At 70.1% G+C, this 23,844-nt stretch overlaps 14 non-coding genes across 14 annotated transcripts; all 14 read right to left on the bottom strand.

The window, feature by feature from the left end:
• Positions 1-691: 691 nt before the first annotated feature.
• Positions 692-810, bottom strand: LOC132596195 (5S ribosomal RNA). Its single transcript, XR_009562295.1, has one exon. It is a non-coding gene; the product is annotated as a 5S ribosomal RNA (ribosomal RNA).
• Positions 811-1,741: 931 nt separating this feature from the next.
• LOC132596194 (5S ribosomal RNA) lies at positions 1,742-1,860 on the bottom strand. The gene has a single exon (XR_009562294.1). It is a non-coding gene; the product is annotated as a 5S ribosomal RNA (ribosomal RNA).
• Positions 1,861-4,556: 2,696 nt separating this feature from the next.
• On the bottom strand, positions 4,557-4,675 carry LOC132596193 (5S ribosomal RNA). The gene has a single exon (XR_009562293.1). It is a non-coding gene; the product is annotated as a 5S ribosomal RNA (ribosomal RNA).
• Positions 4,676-5,606: 931 nt separating this feature from the next.
• Positions 5,607-5,725, bottom strand: LOC132596192 (5S ribosomal RNA). The gene has a single exon (XR_009562292.1). It is a non-coding gene; the product is annotated as a 5S ribosomal RNA (ribosomal RNA).
• A 2,696-nt stretch (positions 5,726-8,421) lies between these two features.
• On the bottom strand, positions 8,422-8,540 carry LOC132596191 (5S ribosomal RNA). Its single transcript, XR_009562291.1, has one exon. It is a non-coding gene; the product is annotated as a 5S ribosomal RNA (ribosomal RNA).
• Positions 8,541-9,472: 932 nt separating this feature from the next.
• LOC132596189 (5S ribosomal RNA) lies at positions 9,473-9,591 on the bottom strand. Its single transcript, XR_009562289.1, has one exon. It is a non-coding gene; the product is annotated as a 5S ribosomal RNA (ribosomal RNA).
• Positions 9,592-10,523: 932 nt separating this feature from the next.
• On the bottom strand, positions 10,524-10,642 carry LOC132596178 (5S ribosomal RNA). The gene has a single exon (XR_009562278.1). It is a non-coding gene; the product is annotated as a 5S ribosomal RNA (ribosomal RNA).
• A 931-nt stretch (positions 10,643-11,573) lies between these two features.
• LOC132596167 (5S ribosomal RNA) lies at positions 11,574-11,692 on the bottom strand. The gene has a single exon (XR_009562267.1). It is a non-coding gene; the product is annotated as a 5S ribosomal RNA (ribosomal RNA).
• Positions 11,693-14,388: 2,696 nt separating this feature from the next.
• On the bottom strand, positions 14,389-14,507 carry LOC132596156 (5S ribosomal RNA). The gene has a single exon (XR_009562256.1). It is a non-coding gene; the product is annotated as a 5S ribosomal RNA (ribosomal RNA).
• Positions 14,508-15,438: 931 nt separating this feature from the next.
• LOC132596230 (5S ribosomal RNA) lies at positions 15,439-15,557 on the bottom strand. Its single transcript, XR_009562330.1, has one exon. It is a non-coding gene; the product is annotated as a 5S ribosomal RNA (ribosomal RNA).
• A 2,696-nt stretch (positions 15,558-18,253) lies between these two features.
• On the bottom strand, positions 18,254-18,372 carry LOC132596219 (5S ribosomal RNA). Its single transcript, XR_009562319.1, has one exon. It is a non-coding gene; the product is annotated as a 5S ribosomal RNA (ribosomal RNA).
• A 931-nt stretch (positions 18,373-19,303) lies between these two features.
• LOC132596208 (5S ribosomal RNA) lies at positions 19,304-19,422 on the bottom strand. The gene has a single exon (XR_009562308.1). It is a non-coding gene; the product is annotated as a 5S ribosomal RNA (ribosomal RNA).
• Positions 19,423-22,118: 2,696 nt separating this feature from the next.
• Positions 22,119-22,237, bottom strand: LOC132596197 (5S ribosomal RNA). Its single transcript, XR_009562297.1, has one exon. It is a non-coding gene; the product is annotated as a 5S ribosomal RNA (ribosomal RNA).
• A 931-nt stretch (positions 22,238-23,168) lies between these two features.
• On the bottom strand, positions 23,169-23,287 carry LOC132596150 (5S ribosomal RNA). The gene has a single exon (XR_009562250.1). It is a non-coding gene; the product is annotated as a 5S ribosomal RNA (ribosomal RNA).
• Positions 23,288-23,844: the final 557 nt, after the last annotated feature.

The raw sequence follows: 23,844 nt of genomic DNA, 5'->3' as shown, positions 1-23,844 counted from the left end.
GGGTGAGCGAAACTACTACCGAGCCGAGCCGTTCACTGGCCCCATCCCCAGGAAATGCCAGGAGCAAGGATACTCAATTCTTCTGATCCCGGTCAGCTTCATCTTGCTCAACGTGGGGATCAACATGGTGACTATGGTCAGGGCAGGATCTGTGCAGCGCGGTTGGGGGAGCCCTGGGGTCTTGAAGGGGCTGAGGTGGGAGGGCTGCTGGGGTGTGACCGGGACAAGGGTTGGATTTCAGGGCTCACCCTGCTCCCGGCCTCCCCCCTCCCCTTCTTGCCTCAACTCTGGAGGCATCTGAAGAGATTCTTGCGGGCACTTTTCAATCGTATTTTCCACAAAGGTGAGTGGGCGCCGGCGTGGGTTCAGGGGATGTGGGCCTGTCCCCTTTCTTCTATCCCTGCCTTGATTCTCAGCCCCTCAGGAACCCAGGCCCTGACCCATCTCGCCTTTCCCCACAGACAAGCAAGCCAGCTGTGTAGGCACCCATCGCATGTGCATGCGCTGCTCCGTGGATCCCAAGAACCTGTGCTCAAGAGTTTCTTCCCACTTCTGCCATCGCCCAAGCTTCCTGCTCGGGCAGGTAAACCCACCTTGACTACTGCCTGCAGCGGGGCTCGGCGGGGGCGGAGCCGGCGGCCCCCCCGCCGCGGGCGAGTAAAGGAGAAGGCGGGCGGAGCGGGAGGCAAAAAGCCTACAGCACCCGGTATTCCCAGGCGGTCTCCCATCCAAGTACTAACCAGGCCCGACCCTGCTTAGCTTCCGAGATCAGACGAGATCGGGCGCGTTCAGGGTGGTATGGCCGTAGACGGGGGCGGGGCGCCGCGGGCGGCCTCTTGAGGCCCAGTTTCGCTGGCGCTGGCGCCTTAACGCCAGCCTGGCGGCCGGCCCGCCCCGGCAGGGCCCCCTCGCCCGCCCAGGCAGGGGCAACGGAGGTCTCGGGTATCGGGCGGCGGCGGAGGGTTTGGCGACCACCTCCCAGCCCAGGGCGGCCGTGACCCAGCAAACCCTTCGGCGCTTGGCGCCCCGCCCAAGATCCCGCACGTCGCTCACAGGGACGTGGCCCCGGAGGCTTCAGGGCCCGGGGCCCGCGGTCCCTTGGGCATCGGCCCTGCCCGCCCACGCGGCCCTAGGCGCAGCCCGGCCGCAGCCCGGGCCGGCCCTCCTGCCCGACAGCAGCTGGCCCGAAGCCACTGGGAGCCACCATTGAGTCGCCACGGCCCCTCAGCCCCGGCAAGGCCACCCTTGCCCCCACACCCCCCGCCGAGCTCAGGACCCCGCCCCTGGTGGCCGGCAGGCCCGGGGAAGCGGCCCCTGCCCTCGATCCCGCTCCCGCACCCGGCCGCGGTGACACGCCAGAGGGGCGGGGTGGGGGGGGCTTTTGTCGGAGGGAGCTGTGGAGGGACACACCGGCACACAGGTGGCGGCGCCGGGGCTGGGCGCCGGTGGGGGCGGCCAGGTGCAGGTCGAGGGGCTCGCGGGCCGAAAGGACGGCAACTGGGCCCGCGGCGGAGTCTGGGTCCGGGCCAGCCACCCCGGGAGCGTCTGGGGTGCGCCTGCCTTCCAGGGCCGCCTTCTGGCCGCCTGGCCGGCCGGGCCGGCGGGGAGCGACCCCGCCGGCGCGCGCCGTGGTGGGAGGGGCCTGAGGAGGTGGGGCCTGCAGCGGGGCCCGGCGGGGGCGGAGCCGGCGGCCCCCGCCGCGGGCGAGTAAAGGAGAAGGCGGGCGGAGCGGGAGGCAAAAAGCCTACAGCACCCGGTATTCCCAGGCGGTCTCCCATCCAAGTACTAACCAGGCCCGACCCTGCTTAGCTTCCGAGATCAGACGAGATCGGGCGCGTTCAGGGTGGTATGGCCGTAGACGGGGGCGGGGGGCCGCGGGCGGCCTCTTGAGGCCCAGTTTCGCTGGCGCTGGCGCCTTAACGCCAGCCTGGCGGCCGGCCCGCCCCGGCAGGGCCCCCTCGCCCGCCCAGGCAGGGGCAACGGAGGTCTCGGGTATCGGGCGGCGGCGGAGGGTTTGGCGACCACCTCCCAGCCCAGGGCGGCCGTGACCCAGCAAACCCTTCGGCGCTTGGCGCCCCGCCCAAGATCCCGCACGTCGCTCACAGGGACGTGGCCCCGGAGGCTTCAGGGCCCGGGGCCCGCGGTCCCTTGGGCATCGGCCCTGCCCGCCCACGCGGCCCTAGGCGCAGCCCGGCCGCAGCCCGGGCCGGCCCTCCTGCCCGACAGCAGCTGGCCCGAAGCCACCGGGAGCCACCATTGAGTCGCCACGGCCCCTCAGCCCCGGCAAGGCCACCCTTGCCCCCACACACCCCGCCGACTCAGGACCCCGCCCCTGGTGGCGGGCAGGCCCGGGGAAGCGGCCCCTGCCCTCGATCCCGCTCCCGCACCCGGCCGCGGTGACACGCCAGAGGGGCGGGGTGGGGGTGGGGCTTTTGTCGGAGGGAGCTGTGGAGGGACACACCGGCACACAGGTGGCGGCGCCGGGGCTGGGCGCCGGTGGGGGCGGCCAGGTGCAGGTCGAGGGGCTCGCGGGCCGAAAGGACGGCAACTGGGCCCATGGCGGAGTCTGGGTCTGGAGGGCTCTGAGCCTCCATCCGCTCTGGTGCCTCGGGTCTACCGGCCCGACGCCTGGTAGCGCGACACCCCACCGGCCCACAGACGTAGCCTCCCCAGCTGTGCTCACAGCGAGTCCAACCGCAGCCTGCATCCCTCCACGGGACACTTGGATTACTCCCGCGATCCCCACGAGGTGCGGCACCCGGCGGCCGAATGGGCTGAGATCCTGCCCTTGCGGCGCCCTGTGGCCACCTCCGCCTCCCTCACGGTACTGGCCGAGGCCTCGGACCAGCGGGCCCCGGCTCCCAGCTCAGCGCTGCTCCTCCGCCCCTCTCACCTCCTGCCCGACGTCCAGGCTACCGAGCACCCTCCACCCCCGCCCACCTTCATGCCACTCAGCCGGAACCCGGGAGGCAATGCCAACTACCAGGTGTATGACAGTCTGGTGCTGAAGCGGCAACCGCAGGAGGGCCAAGCGCGGGCCAACTCGCTGCTACCTTCCACCTCGGCCTCCAGGCCCTCTCTGCACGGGAGCCAGACTGGGAAAATGAACTTACCAGCAGCAAGTGGGGGCAGGGGCAGGGGGCGGCAGGGCATGGAGAGAGGAATAAAGAGCGCCAGAGTCCAGGAAACATTGGTGGTCTGTGGCTTGGAAGCGCCACTCCTTCTGCCAGCCTGGGTCCCTGCGCTTGGCTTCCTGCAATAAGAAGCCAGTGTCCCCTTCTTGGCCTGAGGGTCCCTTTGGTTTAGTGGCCACAGTTCTGCCAGCAGGCCCCTCCTGGTCCTATACCATGCACTAAGTACATCTGCAGCTGCAGACTCCAAACCCCTGGTCTCTGGGCACCTCCTCTGTGTCTCAGCTGTCCCTGTCCACAGAGAGCCTCATACAAGAAGTTGCTTCCAAACTGGGAGGTTCCACATCTGGGCAGGTCCAGCTCCAGGCCCAGTGAAGGGCATGAAGAAGGCTGAGGCTCTGGACTCCAGCCAGGCCTTCAGCAGGCCTCTGAGGCCAAGGTCTTCCTAGTCTCAAGAGGGGCCAAGAGACGCAATGTGTCATTTGAACAAGTGAGTCAGCGGGCGGTGAGCGAATGAATGACCGCTCGAGGGGATGTATGCCGGCCACCGGGCCCTGTTTGACTGTCCAGGCTCAGCTTACCTGACCCTGGTTACCAGGGAATGCCACTCTGGGCCCTCCTTTTCATCCCCCTCCCTCACTGTGACCTCACCACCTGCCCCATTATGACCCAGTCTGGCTCCCAGTTAAAACTGGAGGGCAGAGGGCCCAGGCAGTCCTGGGACCAACGGCCATGGGTGAGCGAAACTACTACCGAGCCGAGCCGTTCACTGGCCCCATCCCCAGGAAATGCCAGGAGCAAGGATACTCAATTCTTCTGATCCCGGTCAGCTTCATCTTGCTCAACGTGGGGATCAACATGGTGACTATGGTCAGGGCAGGATCTGTGCAGCGCGGTTGGGGGAGCCCTGGGGTCTTGAAGGGGCTGAGGTGGGAGGGCTGCTGGGGTGTGACCGGGACAAGGGTTGGATTTCAGGGCTCACCCTGCTCCCGGCCTCCCCCCTCCCCTTCTTCCCTCAACTCTGGAGGCATCTGAAGAGATTCTTGCGGGCACTTTTCAATCGTATTTTCCACAAAGGTGAGTGGGCGCCGGCGTGGGTTCAGGGGATGTGGGCCTGTCCCCTTTCTTCTATCCCTGCCTTGATTCTCAGCCCCTCAGGAACCCAGGCCCTGACCCATCTCGCCTTTCCCCACAGACAAGCAAGCCAGCTGTGTAGGCACCCATCGCATGTGCATGCGCTGCTCCGTGGATCCCAAGAACCTGTGCTCAAGAGTTTCTTCCCACTTCTGCCATCGCCCAAGCTTCCTGCTCGGGCAGGTAAACCCACCTTGACTACTGCCTGCAGCGGGGCTCGGCGGGGGCGGAGCCGGCGGCCCCCCCGCCGCGGGCGAGTAAAGGAGAAGGCGGGCGGAGCGGGAGGCAAAAAGCCTACAGCACCCGGTATTCCCAGGCGGTCTCCCATCCAAGTACTAACCAGGCCCGACCCTGCTTAGCTTCCGAGATCAGACGAGATCGGGCGCGTTCAGGGTGGTATGGCCGTAGACGGGGGCGGGGCGCCGCGGGCGGCCTCTTGAGGCCCAGTTTCGCTGGCGCTGGCGCCTTAACGCCAGCCTGGCGGCCGGCCCGCCCCGGCAGGGCCCCCTCGCCCGCCCAGGCAGGGGCAACGGAGGTCTCGGGTATCGGGCGGCGGCGGAGGGTTTGGCGACCACCTCCCAGCCCAGGGCGGCCGTGACCCAGCAAACCCTTCGGCGCTTGGCGCCCCGCCCAAGATCCCGCACGTCGCTCACAGGGACGTGGCCCCGGAGGCTTCAGGGCCCGGGGCCCGCGGTCCCTTGGGCATCGGCCCTGCCCGCCCACGCGGCCCTAGGCGCAGCCCGGCCGCAGCCCGGGCCGGCCCTCCTGCCCGACAGCAGCTGGCCCGAAGCCACTGGGAGCCACCATTGAGTCGCCACGGCCCCTCAGCCCCGGCAAGGCCACCCTTGCCCCCACACCCCCCGCCGAGCTCAGGACCCCGCCCCTGGTGGCCGGCAGGCCCGGGGAAGCGGCCCCTGCCCTCGATCCCGCTCCCGCACCCGGCCGCGGTGACACGCCAGAGGGGCGGGGTGGGGGGGGCTTTTGTCGGAGGGAGCTGTGGAGGGACACACCGGCACACAGGTGGCGGCGCCGGGGCTGGGCGCCAGTGGGGGCGGCCAGGTGCAGGTCGAGGGGCTCGCGGGCCGAAAGGACGGCAACTGGGCCCGCGGCGGAGTCTGGGTCCGGGCCAGCCACCCCGGGAGCGTCTGGGGTGCGCCTGCCTTCCAGGGCCGCCTTCTGGCCGCCTGGCCGGCCGGGCCGGCGGGGAGCGACCCCGCCGGCGCGCGCCGTGGTGGGAGGGGCCTGAGGAGGTGGGGCCTGCAGCGGGGCCCGGCGGGGGCGGAGCCGGCGGCCCCCGCCGCGGGCGAGTAAAGGAGAAGGCGGGCGGAGCGGGAGGCAAAAAGCCTACAGCACCCGGTATTCCCAGGCGGTCTCCCATCCAAGTACTAACCAGGCCCGACCCTGCTTAGCTTCCGAGATCAGACGAGATCGGGCGCGTTCAGGGTGGTATGGCCGTAGACGGGGGCGGGGGGCCGCGGGCGGCCTCTTGAGGCCCAGTTTCGCTGGCGCTGGCGCCTTAACGCCAGCCTGGCGGCCGGCCCGCCCCGGCAGGGCCCCCTCGCCCGCCCAGGCAGGGGCAACGGAGGTCTCGGGTATCGGGCGGCGGCGGAGGGTTTGGCGACCACCTCCCAGCCCAGGGCGGCCGTGACCCAGCAAACCCTTCGGCGCTTGGCGCCCCGCCCAAGATCCCGCACGTCGCTCACAGGGACGTGGCCCCGGAGGCTTCAGGGCCCGGGGCCCGCGGTCCCTTGGGCATCGGCCCTGCCCGCCCACGCGGCCCTAGGCGCAGCCCGGCCGCAGCCCGGGCCGGCCCTCCTGCCCGACAGCAGCTGGCCCGAAGCCACCGGGAGCCACCATTGAGTCGCCACGGCCCCTCAGCCCCGGCAAGGCCACCCTTGCCCCCACACACCCCGCCGACTCAGGACCCCGCCCCTGGTGGCGGGCAGGCCCGGGGAAGCGGCCCCTGCCCTCGATCCCGCTCCCGCACCCGGCCGCGGTGACACGCCAGAGGGGCGGGGTGGGGGTGGGGCTTTTGTCGGAGGGAGCTGTGGAGGGACACACCGGCACACAGGTGGCGGCGCCGGGGCTGGGCGCCGGTGGGGGCGGCCAGGTGCAGGTCGAGGGGCTCGCGGGCCGAAAGGACGGCAACTGGGCCCATGGCGGAGTCTGGGTCTGGAGGGCTCTGAGCCTCCATCCGCTCTGGTGCCTCGGGTCTACCGGCCCGACGCCTGGTAGCGCGACACCCCACCGGCCCACAGACGTAGCCTCCCCAGCTGTGCTCACAGCGAGTCCAACCGCAGCCTGCATCCCTCCACGGGACACTTGGATTACTCCCGCGATCCCCACGAGGTGCGGCACCCGGCGGCCGAATGGGCTGAGATCCTGCCCTTGCGGCGCCCTGTGGCCACCTCCGCCTCCCTCACGGTACTGGCCGAGGCCTCGGACCAGCGGGCCCCGGCTCCCAGCTCAGCGCTGCTCCTCCGCCCCTCTCACCTCCTGCCCGACGTCCAGGCTACCGAGCACCCTCCACCCCCGCCCACCTTCATGCCACTCAGCCGGAACCCGGGAGGCAATGCCAACTACCAGGTGTATGACAGTCTGGTGCTGAAGCGGCAACCGCAGGAGGGCCAAGCGCGGGCCAACTCGCTGCTACCTTCCACCTCGGCCTCCAGGCCCTCTCTGCACGGGAGCCAGACTGGGAAAATGAACTTACCAGCAGCAAGTGGGGGCAGGGGCAGGGGGCGGCAGGGCATGGAGAGAGGAATAAAGAGCGCCAGAGTCCAGGAAACATTGGTGGTCTGTGGCTTGGAAGCGCCACTCCTTCTGCCAGCCTGGGTCCCTGCGCTTGGCTTCCTGCAATAAGAAGCCAGTGTCCCCTTCTTGGCCTGAGGGTCCCTTTGGTTTAGTGGCCACAGTTCTGCCAGCAGGCCCCTCCTGGTCCTATACCATGCACTAAGTACATCTGCAGCTGCAGACTCCAAACCCCTGGTCTCTGGGCACCTCCTCTGTGTCTCAGCTGTTCCTGTCCACAGAGAGCCTCATACAAGAAGTTGCTTCCAAACTGGGAGGTTCCACATCTGGGCAGGTCCAGCTCCAGGCCCAGTGAAGGGCATGAAGAAGGCTGAGGCTCTGGACTCCAGCCAGGCCTTCAGCAGGCCTCTGAGGCCAAGGTCTTCCTAGTCTCAAGAGGGGCCAAGAGACGCAATGTGTCATTTGAACAAGTGAGTCAGCGGGCGGTGAGCGAATGAATGACCGCTCGAGGGGATGTATGCCGGCCACCGGGCCCTGTTTGACTGTCCAGGCTCAGCTTACCTGACCCTGGTTACCAGGGAATGCCACTCTGGGCCCTCCTTTTCATCCCCCTCCCTCACTGTGACCTCACCACCTGCCCCATTATGACCCAGTCTGGCTCCCAGTTAAAACTGGAGGGCAGAGGGCCCAGGCAGTCCTGGGACCAACGGCCATGGGTGAGCGAAACTACTACCGAGCCGAGCCGTTCACTGGCCCCATCCCCAGGAAATGCCAGGAGCAAGGATACTCAATTCTTCTGATCCCGGTCAGCTTCATCTTGCTCAACGTGGGGATCAACATGGTGACTATGGTCAGGGCAGGATCTGTGCAGCGCGGTTGGGGGAGCCCTGGGGTCTTGAAGGGGCTGAGGTGGGAGGGCTGCTGGGGTGTGACCGGGACAAGGGTTGGATTTCAGGGCTCACCCTGCTCCCGGCCTCCCCCCTCCCCTTCTTGCCTCAACTCTGGAGGCATCTGAAGAGATTCTTGCGGGCACTTTTCAATCGTATTTTCCACAAAGGTGAGTGGGCGCCGGCGTGGGTTCAGGGGATGTGGGCCTGTCCCCTTTCTTCTATCCCTGCCTTGATTCTCAGCCCCTCAGGAACCCAGGCCCTGACCCATCTCGCCTTTCCCCACAGACAAGCAAGCCAGCTGTGTAGGCACCCATCGCATGTGCATGCGCTGCTCCGTGGATCCCAAGAACCTGTGCTCAAGAGTTTCTTCCCACTTCTGCCATCGCCCAAGCTTCCTGCTCGGGCAGGTAAACCCACCTTGACTACTGCCTGCAGCGGGGCTCGGCGGGGGCGGAGCCGGCGGCCCCCCCGCCGCGGGCGAGTAAAGGAGAAGGCGGGCGGAGCGGGAGGCAAAAAGCCTACAGCACCCGGTATTCCCAGGCGGTCTCCCATCCAAGTACTAACCAGGCCCGACCCTGCTTAGCTTCCGAGATCAGACGAGATCGGGCGCGTTCAGGGTGGTATGGCCGTAGACGGGGGCGGGGGGCCGCGGGCGGCCTCTTGAGGCCCAGTTTCGCTGGCGCTGGCGCCTTAACGCCAGCCTGGCGGCCGGCCCGCCCCGGCAGGGCCCCCTCGCCCGCCCAGGCAGGGGCAACGGAGGTCTCGGGTATCGGGCGGCGGCGGAGGGTTTGGCGACCACCTCCCAGCCCAGGGCGGCCGTGACCCAGCAAACCCTTCGGCGCTTGGCGCCCCGCCCAAGATCCCGCACGTCGCTCACAGGGACGTGGCCCCGGAGGCTTCAGGGCCCGGGGCCCGCGGTCCCTTGGGCATCGGCCCTGCCCGCCCACGCGGCCCTAGGCGCAGCCCGGCCGCAGCCCGGGCCGGCCCTCCTGCCCGACAGCAGCTGGCCCGAAGCCACCGGGAGCCACCATTGAGTCGCCACGGCCCCTCAGCCCCGGCAAGGCCACCCTTGCCCCCACACCCCCCGCCGAGCTCAGGACCCCGCCCCTGGTGGCCGGCAGGCCCGGGGAAGCGGCCCCTGCCCTCGATCCCGCTCCCGCACCCGGCCGCGGTGACACGCCAGAGGGGCGGGGTGGGGGGGGGCTTTTGTCGGAGGGAGCTGTGGAGGGACACACCGGCACACAGGTGGCGGCGCCGGGGTTGGGAGCCGGTGGGGGCGGCCAGGTGCAGGTCGAGGGGCTCGCGGGCCGAAAGGACGGCAACTGGGCCCGCGGCGGAGTCTGGGTCCGGGCCAGCCACCCCGGGAGCGTCTGGGGTGCGCCTGCCTTCCAGGGCCGCCTTCTGGCCGCCTGGCCGGCCGGGCCGGCGGGGAGCGACCCCGCCGGCGCGCGCCGTGGTGGGAGGGGCCTGAGGAGGTGGGGCCTGCAGCGGGGCCCGGCGGGGGCGGAGCCGGCGGCCCCCGCCGCGGGCGAGTAAAGGAGAAGGCGGGCGGAGCGGGAGGCAAAAAGCCTACAGCACCCGGTATTCCCAGGCGGTCTCCCATCCAAGTACTAACCAGGCCCGACCCTGCTTAGCTTCCGAGATCAGACGAGATCGGGCGCGTTCAGGGTGGTATGGCCGTAGACGGGGGCGGGGGGCCGCGGGCGGCCTCTTGAGGCCCAGTTTCGCTGGCGCTGGCGCCTTAACGCCAGCCTGGCGGCCGGCCCGCCCCGGCAGGGCCCCCTCGCCCGCCCAGGCAGGGGCAACGGAGGTCTCGGGTATCGGGCGGCGGCGGAGGGTTTGGCGACCACCTCCCAGCCCAGGGCGGCCGTGACCCAGCAAACCCTTCGGCGCTTGGCGCCCCGCCCAAGATCCCGCACGTCGCTCACAGGGACGTGGCCCCGGAGGCTTCAGGGCCCGGGGCCCGCGGTCCCTTGGGCATCGGCCCTGCCCGCCCACGCGGCCCTAGGCGCAGCCCGGCCGCAGCCCGGGCCGGCCCTCCTGCCCGACAGCAGCTGGCCCGAAGCCACCGGGAGCCACCATTGAGTCGCCACGGCCCCTCAACCCCGGCAAGGCCACCCTTGCCCCCACACCCCCCGCCGAGCTCAGGACCCCGCCCCTGGTGGCCGGCAGGCCCGGGGAAGCGGCCCCTGCCCTCGATCCCGCTCCCGCACCCGGCCGCGGTGACACGCCAGAGGGGCGGGGTGGGGGGGGGCTTTTGTCGGAGGGAGCTGTGGAGGGACACACCGGCACACAGGTGGCGGCGCCGGGGCTGGGCGCCGGTGGGGGCGGCCAGGTGCAGGTCGAGGGGCTCGCGGGCCGAAAGGACGGCAACTGGGCCCGCGGCGGAGTCTGGGTCCGGGCCAGCCACCCCGGGAGCGTCTGGGGTGCGCCTGCCTTCCAGGGCCGCCTTCTGGCCGCCTGGCCGGCCGGGCCGGCGGGGAGCGACCCCGCCGGCGCGCGCCGTGGTGGGAGGGGCCTGAGGAGGTGGGGCCTGCAGCGGGGCCCGGCGGGGGCGGAGCCGGCGGCCCCCGCCGCGGGCGAGTAAAGGAGAAGGCGGGCGGAGCGGGAGGCAAAAAGCCTACAGCACCCGGTATTCCCAGGCGGTCTCCCATCCAAGTACTAACCAGGCCCGACCCTGCTTAGCTTCCGAGATCAGACGAGATCGGGCGCGTTCAGGGTGGTATGGCCGTAGACGGGGGCGGGGGGCCGCGGGCGGCCTCTTGAGGCCCAGTTTCGCTGGCGCTGGCGCCTTAACGCCAGCCTGGCGGCCGGCCCGCCCCGGCAGGGCCCCCTCGCCCGCCCAGGCAGGGGCAACGGAGGTCTCGGGTATCGGGCGGCGGCGGAGGGTTTGGCGACCACCTCCCAGCCCAGGGCGGCCGTGACCCAGCAAACCCTTCGGCGCTTGGCGCCCCGCCCAAGATCCCGCACGTCGCTCACAGGGACGTGGCCCCGGAGGCTTCAGGGCCCGGGGCCCGCGGTCCCTTGGGCATCGGCCCTGCCCGCCCACGCGGCCCTAGGCGCAGCCCGGCCGCAGCCCGGGCCGGCCCTCCTTCCCGACAGCAGCTGGCCCGAAGCCACTGGGAGCCACCATTGAGTCGCCACGGCCCCTCAGCCCCGGCAAGGCCACCCTTGCCCCCACACCCCCCGCCGAGCTCAGGACCCCGCCCCTGGTGGCCGGCAGGCCCGGGGAAGCGGCCCCTGCCCTCGATCCCGCTCCCGCACCCGGCCGCGGTGACACGCCAGAGGGGCGGGGTGGGGGGGGCTTTTGTCGGAGGGAGCTGTGGAGGGACACACCGGCACACAGGTGGCGGAGCCGGGGCTGGGCGCCGGTGGGGGCGGCCAGGTGCAGGTCGAGGGGCTCGCGGGCCGAAAGGACGGCAACTGGGCCCGCGGCGGAGTCTGGGTCCGGGCCAGCCACCCCGGGAGCGTCTGGGGTGCGCCTGCCTTCCAGGGCCGCCTTCTGGCCGCCTGGCCGGCCGGGCCGGCGGGGAGCGACCCCGCCGGCGCGCGCCGTGGTGGGAGGGGCCTGAGGAGGTGGGGCCTGCAGCGGGGCCCGGCGGGGGCGGAGCCGGCGGCCCCCGCCGCGGGCGAGTAAAGGAGAAGGCGGGCGGAGCGGGAGGCAAAAAGCCTACAGCACCCGGTATTCCCAGGCGGTCTCCCATCCAAGTACTAACCAGGCCCGACCCTGCTTAGCTTCCGAGATCAGACGAGATCGGGCGCGTTCAGGGTGGTATGGCCGTAGACGGGGGCGGGGGGCCGCGGGCGGCCTCTTGAGGCCCAGTTTCGCTGGCGCTGGCGCCTTAACGCCAGCCTGGCGGCCGGCCCGCCCCGGCAGGGCCCCCTCGCCCGCCCAGGCAGGGGCAACGGAGGTCTCGGGTATCGGGCGGCGGCGGAGGGTTTGGCGACCACCTCCCAGCCCAGGGCGGCCGTGACCCAGCAAACCCTTCGGCGCTTGGCGCCCCGCCCAAGATCCCGCACGTCGCTCACAGGGACGTGGCCCCGGAGGCTTCAGGGCCCGGGGCCCGCGGTCCCTTGGGCATCGGCCCTGCCCGCCCACGCGGCCCTAGGCGCAGCCCGGCCGCAGCCCGGGCCGGCCCTCCTGCCCGACAGCAGCTGGCCCGAAGCCACCGGGAGCCACCATTGAGTCGCCACGGCCCCTCAGCCCCGGCAAGGCCACCCTTGCCCCCACACCCCCCGCCGAGCTCAGGACCCCGCCCCTGGTGGCCGGCAGGCCCGGGGAAGCGGCCCCTGCCCTCGATCCCGCTCCCGCACCCGGCCGCGGTGACACGCCAGAGGGGCGGGGTGGGGGGGGGCTTTTGACGGAGGGAGCTGTGGAGGGACACACCGGCACACAGGTGGCGGCGCCGGGGCTGGGCGCCGGTGGGGGCGGCCAGGTGCAGGTCGAGGGGCTCGCGGGCCGAAAGGACGGCAACTGGGCCCGCGGCGGAGTCTGGGTCTGGAGGGCTCTGAGCCTCCATCCGCTCTGGTGCCTCGGGTCTACCGGCCCGACGCCTGGTAGCGCGACACCCCACCGGCCCACAGACGTAGCCTCCCCAGCTGTGCTCACAGCGAGTCCAACCGCAGCCTGCATCCCTCCACGGGACACTTGGATTACTCCCGCGATCCCCACGAGGTGCGGCACCCGGCGGCCGAATGGGCTGAGATCCTGCCCTTGCGGCGCCCTGTGGCCACCTCCGCCTCCCTCACGGTACTGGCCGAGGCCTCGGACCAGCGGGCCCCGGCTCCCAGCTCAGCGCTGCTCCTCCGCCCCTCTCACCTCCTGCCCGACGTCCAGGCTACCGAGCACCCTCCACCCCCGCCCACCTTCATGCCACTCAGCCGGAACCCGGGAGGCAATGCCAACTACCAGGTGTATGACAGTCTGGTGCTGAAGCGGCAACCGCAGGAGGGCCAAGCGCGGGCCAACTCGCTGCTACCTTCCACCTCGGCCTCCAGGCCCTCTCTGCACGGGAGCCAGACTGGGAAAATGAACTTACCAGCAGCAAGTGGGGGCAGGGGCAGGGGGCGGCAGGGCATGGAGAGAGGAATAAAGAGCGCCAGAGTCCAGGAAACATTGGTGGTCTGTGGCTTGGAAGCGCCACTCCTTCTGCCAGCCTGGGTCCCTGCGCTTGGCTTCCTGCAATAAGAAGCCAGTGTCCCCTTCTTGGCCTGAGGGTCCCTTTGGTTTAGTGGCCACAGTTCTGCCAGCAGGCCCCTCCTGGTCCTATACCATGCACTAAGTACATCTGCAGCTGCAGACTCCAAACCCCTGGTCTCTGGGCACCTCCTCTGTGTCTCAGCTGTCCCTGTCCACAGAGAGCCTCATACAAGAAGTTGCTTCCAAACTGGGAGGTTCCACATCTGGGCAGGTCCAGCTCCAGGCCCAGTGAAGGGCATGAAGAAGGCTGAGGCTCTGGACTCCAGCCAGGCCTTCAGCAGGCCTCTGAGGCCAAGGTCTTCCTAGTCTCAAGAGGGGCCAAGAGACGCAATGTGTCATTTGAACAAGTGAGTCAGCGGGCGGTGAGCGAATGAATGACCGCTCGAGGGGATGTATGCCGGCCACCGGGCCCTGTTTGACTGTCCAGGCTCAGCTTACCTGACCCTGGTTACCAGGGAATGCCACTCTGGGCCCTCCTTTTCATCCCCCTCCCTCACTGTGACCTCACCACCTGCCCCATTATGACCCAGTCTGGCTCCCAGTTAAAACTGGAGGGCAGAGGGCCCAGGCAGTCCTGGGACCAACGGCCATGGGTGAGCGAAACTACTACCGAGCCGAGCCGTTCACTGGCCCCATCCCCAGGAAATGCCAGGAGCAAGGATACTCAATTCTTCTGATCCCGGTCAGCTTCATCTTGCTCAACGTGGGGATCAACATGGTGACTATGGTCAGGGCAGGATCTGTGCAGCGCGGTTGGGGGAGCCCTGGGGTCTTGAAGGGGCTGAGGTGGGAGGGCTGCTGGGGTGTGACCGGGACAAGGGTTGGATTTCAGGGCTCACCCTGCTCCCGGCCTCCCCCCTCCCCTTCTTGCCTCAACTCTGGAGGCATCTGAAGAGATTCTTGCGGGCACTTTTCAATCGTATTTTCCACAAAGGTGAGTGGGCGCCGGCGTGGGTTCAGGGGATGTGGGCCTGTCCCCTTTCTTCTATCCCTGCCTTGATTCTCAGCCCCTCAGGAACCCAGGCCCTGACCCATCTCGCCTTTCCCCACAGACAAGCAAGCCAGCTGTGTAGGCACCCATCGCATGTGCATGCGCTGCTCCGTGGATCCCAAGAACCTGTGCTCAAGAGTTTCTTCCCACTTCTGCCATCGCCCAAGCTTCCTGCTCGGGCAGGTAAACCCACCTTGACTACTGCCTGCAGCGGGGCTCGGCGGGGGCGGAGCCGGCGGCCCCCCCGCCGCGGGCGAGTAAAGGAGAAGGCGGGCGGAGCGGGAGGCAAAAAGCCTACAGCACCCGGTATTCCCAGGCGGTCTCCCATCCAAGTACTAACCAGGCCCGACCCTGCTTAGCTTCCGAGATCAGACGAGATCGGGCGCGTTCAGGGTGGTATGGCCGTAGACGGGGGCGGGGGGCCGCGGGCGGCCTCTTGAGGCCCAGTTTCGCTGGCGCTGGCGCCTTAACGCCAGCCTGGCGGCCGGCCCGCCCCGGCAGGGCCCCCTCGCCCGCCCAGGCAGGGGCAACGGAGGTCTCGGGTATCGGGCGGCGGCGGAGGGTTTGGCGACCACCTCCCAGCCCAGGGCGGCCGTGACCCAGCAAACCCTTCGGCGCTTGGCGCCCCGCCCAAGATCCCGCACGTCGCTCACAGGGACGTGGCCCCGGAGGCTTCAGGGCCCGGGGCCCGCGGTCCCTTGGGCATCGGCCCTGCCCGCCCACGCGGCCCTAGGCGCAGCCCGGCCGCAGCCCGGGCCGGCCCTCCTGCCCGACAGCAGCTGGCCCGAAGCCACTGGGAGCCACCATTGAGTCGCCACGGCCCCTCAGCCCCGGCAAGGCCACCCTTGCCCCCACACCCCCCGCCGAGCTCAGGACCCCGCCCCTGGTGGCCGGCAGGCCCGGGGAAGCGGCCCCTGCCCTCGATCCCGCTCCCGCACCCGGCCGCGGTGACACGCCAGAGGGGCGGGGTGGGGGGGGCTTTTGTCGGAGGGAGCTGTGGAGGGACACACCGGCACACAGGTGGCGGCGCCGGGGCTGGGCGCCGGTGGGGGCGGCCAGGTGCAGGTCGAGGGGCTCGCGGGCCGAAAGGACGGCAACTGGGCCCGCGGCGGAGTCTGGGTCCGGGCCAGCCACCCCGGGAGCGTCTGGGGTGCGCCTGCCTTCCAGGGCCGCCTTCTGGCCGCCTGGCCGGCCGGGCCGGCGGGGAGCGACCCCGCCGGCGCGCGCCGTGGTGGGAGGGGCCTGAGGAGGTGGGGCCTGCAGCGGGGCCCGGCGGGGGCGGAGCCGGCGGCCCCCGCCGCGGGCGAGTAAAGGAGAAGGCGGGCGGAGCGGGAGGCAAAAAGCCTACAGCACCCGGTATTCCCAGGCGGTCTCCCATCCAAGTACTAACCAGGCCCGACCCTGCTTAGCTTCCGAGATCAGACGAGATCGGGCGCGTTCAGGGTGGTATGGCCGTAGACGGGGGCGGGGGGCCGCGGGCGGCCTCTTGAGGCCCAGTTTCGCTGGCGCTGGCGCCTTAACGCCAGCCTGGCGGCCGGCCCGCCCCGGCAGGGCCCCCTCGCCCGCCCAGGCAGGGGCAACGGAGGTCTCGGGTATCGGGCGGCGGCGGAGGGTTTGGCGACCACCTCCCAGCCCAGGGCGGCCGTGACCCAGCAAACCCTTCGGCGCTTGGCGCCCCGCCCAAGATCCCGCACGTCGCTCACAGGGACGTGGCCCCGGAGGCTTCAGGGCCCGGGGCCCGCGGTCCCTTGGGCATCGGCCCTGCCCGCCCACGCGGCCCTAGGCGCAGCCCGGCCGCAGCCCGGGCCGGCCCTCCTGCCCGACAGCAGCTGGCCCGAAGCCACCGGGAGCCACCATTGAGTCGCCACGGCCCCTCAGCCCCGGCAAGGCCACCCTTGCCCCCACACACCCCGCCGACTCAGGACCCCGCCCCTGGTGGCGGGCAGGCCCGGGGAAGCGGCCCCTGCCCTCGATCCCGCTCCCGCACCCGGCCGCGGTGACACGCCAGAGGGGCGGGGTGGGGGTGGGGCTTTTGTCGGAGGGAGCTGTGGAGGGACACACCGGCACACAGGTGACGGCGCCGGGGCTGGGCGCCGGTGGGGGCGGCCAGGTGCAGGTCGAGGGGCTCGCGGGCCGAAAGGACGGCAACTGGGCCCATGGCGGAGTCTGGGTCTGGAGGGCTCTGAGCCTCCATCCGCTCTGGTGCCTCGGGTCTACCGGCCCGACGCCTGGTAGCGCGACACCCCACCGGCCCACAGACGTAGCCTCCCCAGCTGTGCTCACAGCGAGTCCAACCGCAGCCTGCATCCCTCCACGGGACACTTGGATTACTCCCGCGATCCCCACGAGGTGCGGCACCCGGCGGCCGAATGGGCTGAGATCCTGCCCTTGCGGCGCCCTGTGGCCACCTCCGCCTCCCTCACGGTACTGGCCGAGGCCTCGGACCAGCGGGCCCCGGCTCCCAGCTCAGCGCTGCTCCTCCGCCCCTCTCACCTCCTGCCCGACGTCCAGGCTACCGAGCACCCTCCACCCCCGCCCACCTTCATGCCACTCAGCCGGAACCCGGGAGGCAATGCCAACTACCAGGTGTATGACAGTCTGGTGCTGAAGCGGCAACCGCAGGAGGGCCAAGCGCGGGCCAACTCGCTGCTACCTTCCACCTCGGCCTCCAGGCCCTCTCTGCACGGGAGCCAGACTGGGAAAATGAACTTACCAGCAGCAAGTGGGGGCAGGGGCAGGGGGCGGCAGGGCATGGAGAGAGGAATAAAGAGCGCCAGAGTCCAGGAAACATTGGTGGTCTGTGGCTTGGAAGCGCCACTCCTTCTGCCAGCCTGGGTCCCTGCGCTTGGCTTCCTGCAATAAGAAGCCAGTGTCCCCTTCTTGGCCTGAGGGTCCCTTTGGTTTAGTGGCCACAGTTCTGCCAGCAGGCCCCTCCTGGTCCTATACCATGCACTAAGTACATCTGCAGCTGCAGACTCCAAACCCCTGGTCTCTGGGCACCTCCTCTGTGTCTCAGCTGTCCCTGTCCACAGAGAGCCTCATACAAGAAGTTGCTTCCAAACTGGGAGGTTCCACATCTGGGCAGGTCCAGCTCCAGGCCCAGTGAAGGGCATGAAGAAGGCTGAGGCTCTGGACTCCAGCCAGGCCTTCAGCAGGCCTCTGAGGCCAAGGTCTTCCTAGTCTCAAGAGGGGCCAAGAGACGCAATGTGTCATTTGAACAAGTGAGTCAGCGGGCGGTGAGCGAATGAATGACCGCTCGAGGGGATGTATGCCGGCCACCGGGCCCTGTTTGACTGTCCAGGCTCAGCTTACCTGACCCTGGTTACCAGGGAATGCCACTCTGGGCCCTCCTTTTCATCCCCCTCCCTCACTGTGACCTCACCACCTGCCCCATTATGACCCAGTCTGGCTCCCAGTTAAAACTGGAGGGCAGAGGGCCCAGGCAGTCCTGGGACCAACGGCCATGGGTGAGCGAAACTACTACCGAGCCGAGCCGTTCACTGGCCCCATCCCCAGGAAATGCCAGGAGCAAGGATACTCAATTCTTCTGATCCCGGTCAGCTTCATCTTGCTCAACGTGGGGATCAACATGGTGACTATGGTCAGGGCAGGATCTGTGCAGCGCGGTTGGGGGAGCCCTGGGGTCTTGAAGGGGCTGAGGTGGGAGGGCTGCTGGGGTGTGACCGGGACAAGGGTTGGATTTCAGGGCTCACCCTGCTCCCGGCCTCCCCCCTCCCCTTCTTCCCTCAACTCTGGAGGCATCTGAAGAGATTCTTGCGGGCACTTTTCAATCGTATTTTCCACAAAGGTGAGTGGGCGCCGGCGTGGGTTCAGGGGATGTGGGCCTGTCCCCTTTCTTCTATCCCTGCCTTGATTCTCAGCCCCTCAGGAACCCAGGCCCTGACCCATCTCGCCTTTCCCCACAGACAAGCAAGCCAGCTGTGTAGGCACCCATCGCATGTGCATGCGCTGCTCCGTGGATCCCAAGAACCTGTGCTCAAGAGTTTCTTCCCACTTCTGCCATCGCCCAAGCTTCCTGCTCGGGCAGGTAAACCCACCTTGACTACTGCCTGCAGCGGGGCTCGGCGGGGGCGGAGCCGGCGGCCCCCCCGCCGCGGGCGAGTAAAGGAGAAGGCGGGCGGAGCGGGAGGCAAAAAGCCTACAGCACCCGGTATTCCCAGGCGGTCTCCCATCCAAGTACTAACCAGGCCCGACCCTGCTTAGCTTCCGAGATCAGACGAGATCGGGCGCGTTCAGGGTGGTATGGCCGTAGACGGGGGCGGGGCGCCGCGGGCGGCCTCTTGAGGCCCAGTTTCGCTGGCGCTGGCGCCTTAACGCCAGCCTGGCGGCCGGCCCGCCCCGGCAGGGCCCCCTCGCCCGCCCAGGCAGGGGCAACGGAGGTCTCGGGTATCGGGCGGCGGCGGAGGGTTTGGCGACCACCTCCCAGCCCAGGGCGGCCGTGACCCAGCAAACCCTTCGGCGCTTGGCGCCCCGCCCAAGATCCCGCACGTCGCTCACAGGGACGTGGCCCCGGAGGCTTCAGGGCCCGGGGCCCGCGGTCCCTTGGGCATCGGCCCTGCCCGCCCACGCGGCCCTAGGCGCAGCCCGGCCGCAGCCCGGGCCGGCCCTCCTGCCCGACAGCAGCTGGCCCGAAGCCACTGGGAGCCACCATTGAGTCGCCACGGCCCCTCAGCCCCGGCAAGGCCACCCTTGCCCCCACACCCCCCGCCGAGCTCAGGACCCCGCCCCTGGTGGCCGGCAGGCCCGGGGAAGCGGCCCCTGCCCTCGATCCCGCTCCCGCACCCGGCCGCGGTGACACGCCAGAGGGGCGGGGTGGGGGGGGCTTTTGTCGGAGGGAGCTGTGGAGGGACACACCGGCACACAGGTGGCGGCGCCGGGGCTGGGCGCCAGTGGGGGCGGCCAGGTGCAGGTCGAGGGGCTCGCGGGCCGAAAGGACGGCAACTGGGCCCGCGGCGGAGTCTGGGTCCGGGCCAGCCACCCCGGGAGCGTCTGGGGTGCGCCTGCCTTCCAGGGCCGCCTTCTGGCCGCCTGGCCGGCCGGGCCGGCGGGGAGCGACCCCGCCGGCGCGCGCCGTGGTGGGAGGGGCCTGAGGAGGTGGGGCCTGCAGCGGGGCCCGGCGGGGGCGGAGCCGGCGGCCCCCGCCGCGGGCGAGTAAAGGAGAAGGCGGGCGGAGCGGGAGGCAAAAAGCCTACAGCACCCGGTATTCCCAGGCGGTCTCCCATCCAAGTACTAACCAGGCCCGACCCTGCTTAGCTTCCGAGATCAGACGAGATCGGGCGCGTTCAGGGTGGTATGGCCGTAGACGGGGGCGGGGGGCCGCGGGCGGCCTCTTGAGGCCCAGTTTCGCTGGCGCTGGCGCCTTAACGCCAGCCTGGCGGCTGGCCCGCCCCGGCAGGGCCCCCTCGCCCGCCCAGGCAGGGGCAACGGAGGTCTCGGGTATCGGGCGGCGGCGGAGGGTTTGGCGACCACCTCCCAGCCCAGGGCGGCCGTGACCCAGCAAACCCTTCGGCGCTTGGCGCCCCGCCCAAGATCCCGCACGTCGCTCACAGGGACGTGGCCCCGGAGGCTTCAGGGCCCGGGGCCCGCGGTCCCTTGGGCATCGGCCCTGCCCGCCCACGCGGCCCTAGGCGCAGCCCGGCCGCAGCCCGGGCCGGCCCTCCTGCCCGACAGCAGCTGGCCCGAAGCCACCGGGAGCCACCATTGAGTCGCCACGGCCCCTCAGCCCCGGCAAGGCCACCCTTGCCCCCACACACCCCGCCGACTCAGGACCCCGCCCCTGGTGGCGGGCAGGCCCGGGGAAGCGGCCCCTGCCCTCGATCCCGCTCCCGCACCCGGCCGCGGTGACACGCCAGAGGGGCGGGGTGGGGGTGGGGCTTTTGTCGGAGGGAGCTGTGGAGGGACACACCGGCACACAGGTGGCGGCGCCGGGGCTGGGCGCCGGTGGGGGCGGCCAGGTGCAGGTCGAGGGGCTCGCGGGCCGAAAGGACGGCAACTGGGCCCATGGCGGAGTCTGGGTCTGGAGGGCTCTGAGCCTCCATCCGCTCTGGTGCCTCGGGTCTACCGGCCCGACGCCTGGTAGCGCGACACCCCACCGGCCCACAGACGTAGCCTCCCCAGCTGTGCTCACAGCGAGTCCAACCGCAGCCTGCATCCCTCCACGGGACACTTGGATTACTCCCGCGATCCCCACGAGGTGCGGCACCCGGCGGCCGAATGGGCTGAGATCCTGCCCTTGCGGCGCCCTGTGGCCACCTCCGCCTCCCTCACGGTACTGGCCGAGGCCTCGGACCAGCGGGCCCCGGCTCCCAGCTCAGCGCTGCTCCTCCGCCCCTCTCACCTCCTGCCCGACGTCCAGGCTACCGAGCACCCTCCACCCCCGCCCACCTTCATGCCACTCAGCCGGAACCCGGGAGGCAATGCCAACTACCAGGTGTATGACAGTCTGGTGCTGAAGCGGCAACCGCAGGAGGGCCAAGCGCGGGCCAACTCGCTGCTACCTTCCACCTCGGCCTCCAGGCCCTCTCTGCACGGGAGCCAGACTGGGAAAATGAACTTACCAGCAGCAAGTGGGGGCAGGGGCAGGGGGCGGCAGGGCATGGAGAGAGGAATAAAGAGCGCCAGAGTCCAGGAAACATTGGTGGTCTGTGGCTTGGAAGCGCCACTCCTTCTGCCAGCCTGGGTCCCTGCGCTTGGCTTCCTGCAATAAGAAGCCAGTGTCCCCTTCTTGGCCTGAGGGTCCCTTTGGTTTAGTGGCCACAGTTCTGCCAGCAGGCCCCTCCTGGTCCTATACCATGCACTAAGTACATCTGCAGCTGCAGACTCCAAACCCCTGGTCTCTGGGCACCTCCTCTGTGTCTCAGCTGTCCCTGTCCACAGAGAGCCTCATACAAGAAGTTGCTTCCAAACTGGGAGGTTCCACATCTGGGCAGGTCCAGCTCCAGGCCCAGTGAAGGGCATGAAGAAGGCTGAGGCTCTGGACTCCAGCCAGGCCTTCAGCAGGCCTCTGAGGCCAAGGTCTTCCTAGTCTCAAGAGGGGCCAAGAGACGCAATGTGTCATTTGAACAAGTGAGTCAGCGGGCGGTGAGCGAATGAATGACCGCTCGAGGGGATGTATGCCGGCCACCGGGCCCTGTTTGACTGTCCAGGCTCAGCTTACCTGACCCTGGTTACCAGGGAATGCCACTCTGGGCCCTCCTTTTCATCCCCCTCCCTCACTGTGACCTCACCACCTGCCCCATTATGACCCAGTCTGGCTCCCAGTTAAAACTGGAGGGCAGAGGGCCCAGGCAGTCCTGGGACCAACGGCCATGGGTGAGCGAAACTACTACCGAGCCGAGCCGTTCACTGGCCCCATCCCCAGGAAATGCCAGGAGCAAGGATACTCAATTCTTCTGATCCCGGTCAGCTTCATCTTGCTCAACGTGGGGATCAACATGGTGACTATGGTCAGGGCAGGATCTGTGCAGCGCGGTTGGGGGAGCCCTGGGGTCTTGAAGGGGCTGAGGTGGGAGGGCTGCTGGGGTGTGACCGGGACAAGGGTTGGATTTCAGGGCTCACCCTGCTCCCGGCCTCCCCCCTCCCCTTCTTCCCTCAACTCTGGAGGCATCTGAAGAGATTCTTGCGGGCACTTTTCAATCGTATTTTCCACAAAGGTGAGTGGGCGCCGGCGTGGGTTCAGGGGATGTGGGCCTGTCCCCTTTCTTCTATCCCTGCCTTGATTCTCAGCCCCTCAGGAACCCAGGCCCTGACCCATCTCGCCTTTCCCCACAGACAAGCAAGCCAGCTGTGTAGGCACCCATCGCATGTGCATGCGCTGCTCCGTGGATCCCAAGAACCTGTGCTCAAGAGTTTCTTCCCACTTCTGCCATCGCCCAAGCTTCCTGCTCGGGCAGGTAAACCCACCTTGACTACTGCCTGCAGCGGGGCTCGGCGGGGGCGGAGCCGGCGGCCCCCCCGCCGCGGGCGAGTAAAGGAGAAGGCGGGCGGAGCGGGAGGCAAAAAGCCTACAGCACCCGGTATTCCCAGGCGGTCTCCCATCCAAGTACTAACCAGGCCCGACCCTGCTTAGCTTCCGAGATCAGACGAGATCGGGCGCGTTCAGGGTGGTATGGCCGTAGACGGGGGCGGGGCGCCGCGGGCGGCCTCTTGAGGCCCAGTTTCGCTGGCGCTGGCGCCTTAACGCCAGCCTGGCGGCCGGCCCGCCCCGGCAGGGCCCCCTCGCCCGCCCAGGCAGGGGCAACGGAGGTCTCGGGTATCGGGCGGCGGCGGAGGGTTTGGCGACCACCTCCCAGCCCAGGGCGGCCGTGACCCAGCAAACCCTTCGGCGCTTGGCGCCCCGCCCAAGATCCCGCACGTCGCTCACAGGGACGTGGCCCCGGAGGCTTCAGGGCCCGGGGCCCGCGGTCCCTTGGGCATCGGCCCTGCCCGCCCACGCGGCCCTAGGCGCAGCCCGGCCGCAGCCCGGGCCGGCCCTCCTGCCCGACAGCAGCTGGCCCGAAGCCACTGGGAGCCACCATTGAGTCGCCACGGCCCCTCAGCCCCGGCAAGGCCACCCTTGCCCCCACACCCCCCGCCGAGCTCAGGACCCCGCCCCTGGTGGCCGGCAGGCCCGGGGAAGCGGCCCCTGCCCTCGATCCCGCTCCCGCACCCGGCCGCGGTGACACGCCAGAGGGGCGGGGTGGGGGGGGCTTTTGTCGGAGGGAGCTGTGGAGGGACACACCGGCACACAGGTGGCGGCGCCGGGGCTGGGCGCCGGTGGGGGCGGCCAGGTGCAGGTCGAGGGGCTCGCGGGCCGAAAGGACGGCAACTGGGCCCGCGGCGGAGTCTGGGTCCGGGCCAGCCACCCCGGGAGCGTCTGGGGTGCGCCTGCCTTCCAGGGCCGCCTTCTGGCCGCCTGGCCGGCCGGGCCGGCGGGGAGCGACCCCGCCGGCGCGCGCCGTGGTGGGAGGGGCCTGAGGAGGTGGGGCCTGCAGCGGGGCCCGGCGGGGGCGGAGCCGGAGGCCCCCGCCGCGGGCGAGTAAAGGAGAAGGCGGGCGGAGCGGGAGGCAAAAAGCCTACAGCACCCGGTATTCCCAGGCGGTCTCCCATCCAAGTACTAACCAGGCCCGACCCTGCTTAGCTTCCGAGATCAGACGAGATCGGGCGCGTTCAGGGTGGTATGGCCGTAGACGGGGGCGGGGGGCCGCGGGCGGCCTCTTGAGGCCCAGTTTCGCTGGCGCTGGCGCCTTAACGCCAGCCTGGCGGCCGGCCCGCCCCGGCAGGGCCCCCTCGCCCGCCCAGGCAGGGGCAACGGAGGTCTCGGGTATCGGGCGGCGGCGGAGGGTTTGGCGACCACCTCCCAGCCCAGGGCGGCCGTGACCCAGCAAACCCTTCGGCGCTTGGCGCCCCGCCCAAGATCCCGCACGTCGCTCACAGGGACGTGGCCCCGGAGGCTTCAGGGCCCGGGGCCCGCGGTCCCTTGGGCATCGGCCCTGCCCGCCCACGCGGCCCTAGGCGCAGCCCGGCCGCAGCCCGGGCCGGCCCTCCTGCCCGACAGCAGCTGGCCCGAAGCCACCGGGAGCCACCATTGAGTCGCCACGGCCCCTCAGCCCCGGCAAGGCCACCCTTGCCCCCACACACCCCGCCGACTCAGGACCCCGCCCCTGGTGGCGGGCAGGCCCGGGGAAGCGGCCCCTGCCCTCGATCCCGCTCCCGCACCCGGCCGCGGTGACACGCCAGAGGGGCGGG

The sequence above is a fragment of the Globicephala melas genome, unplaced genomic scaffold (assembly GCF_963455315.2).
Source record: "Globicephala melas unplaced genomic scaffold, mGloMel1.2 SCAFFOLD_522, whole genome shotgun sequence".
NCBI lineage: Eukaryota > Metazoa > Chordata > Mammalia > Artiodactyla > Delphinidae > Globicephala > Globicephala melas.
This window is presented reverse-complemented; position numbering and strand designations above follow the sequence as displayed.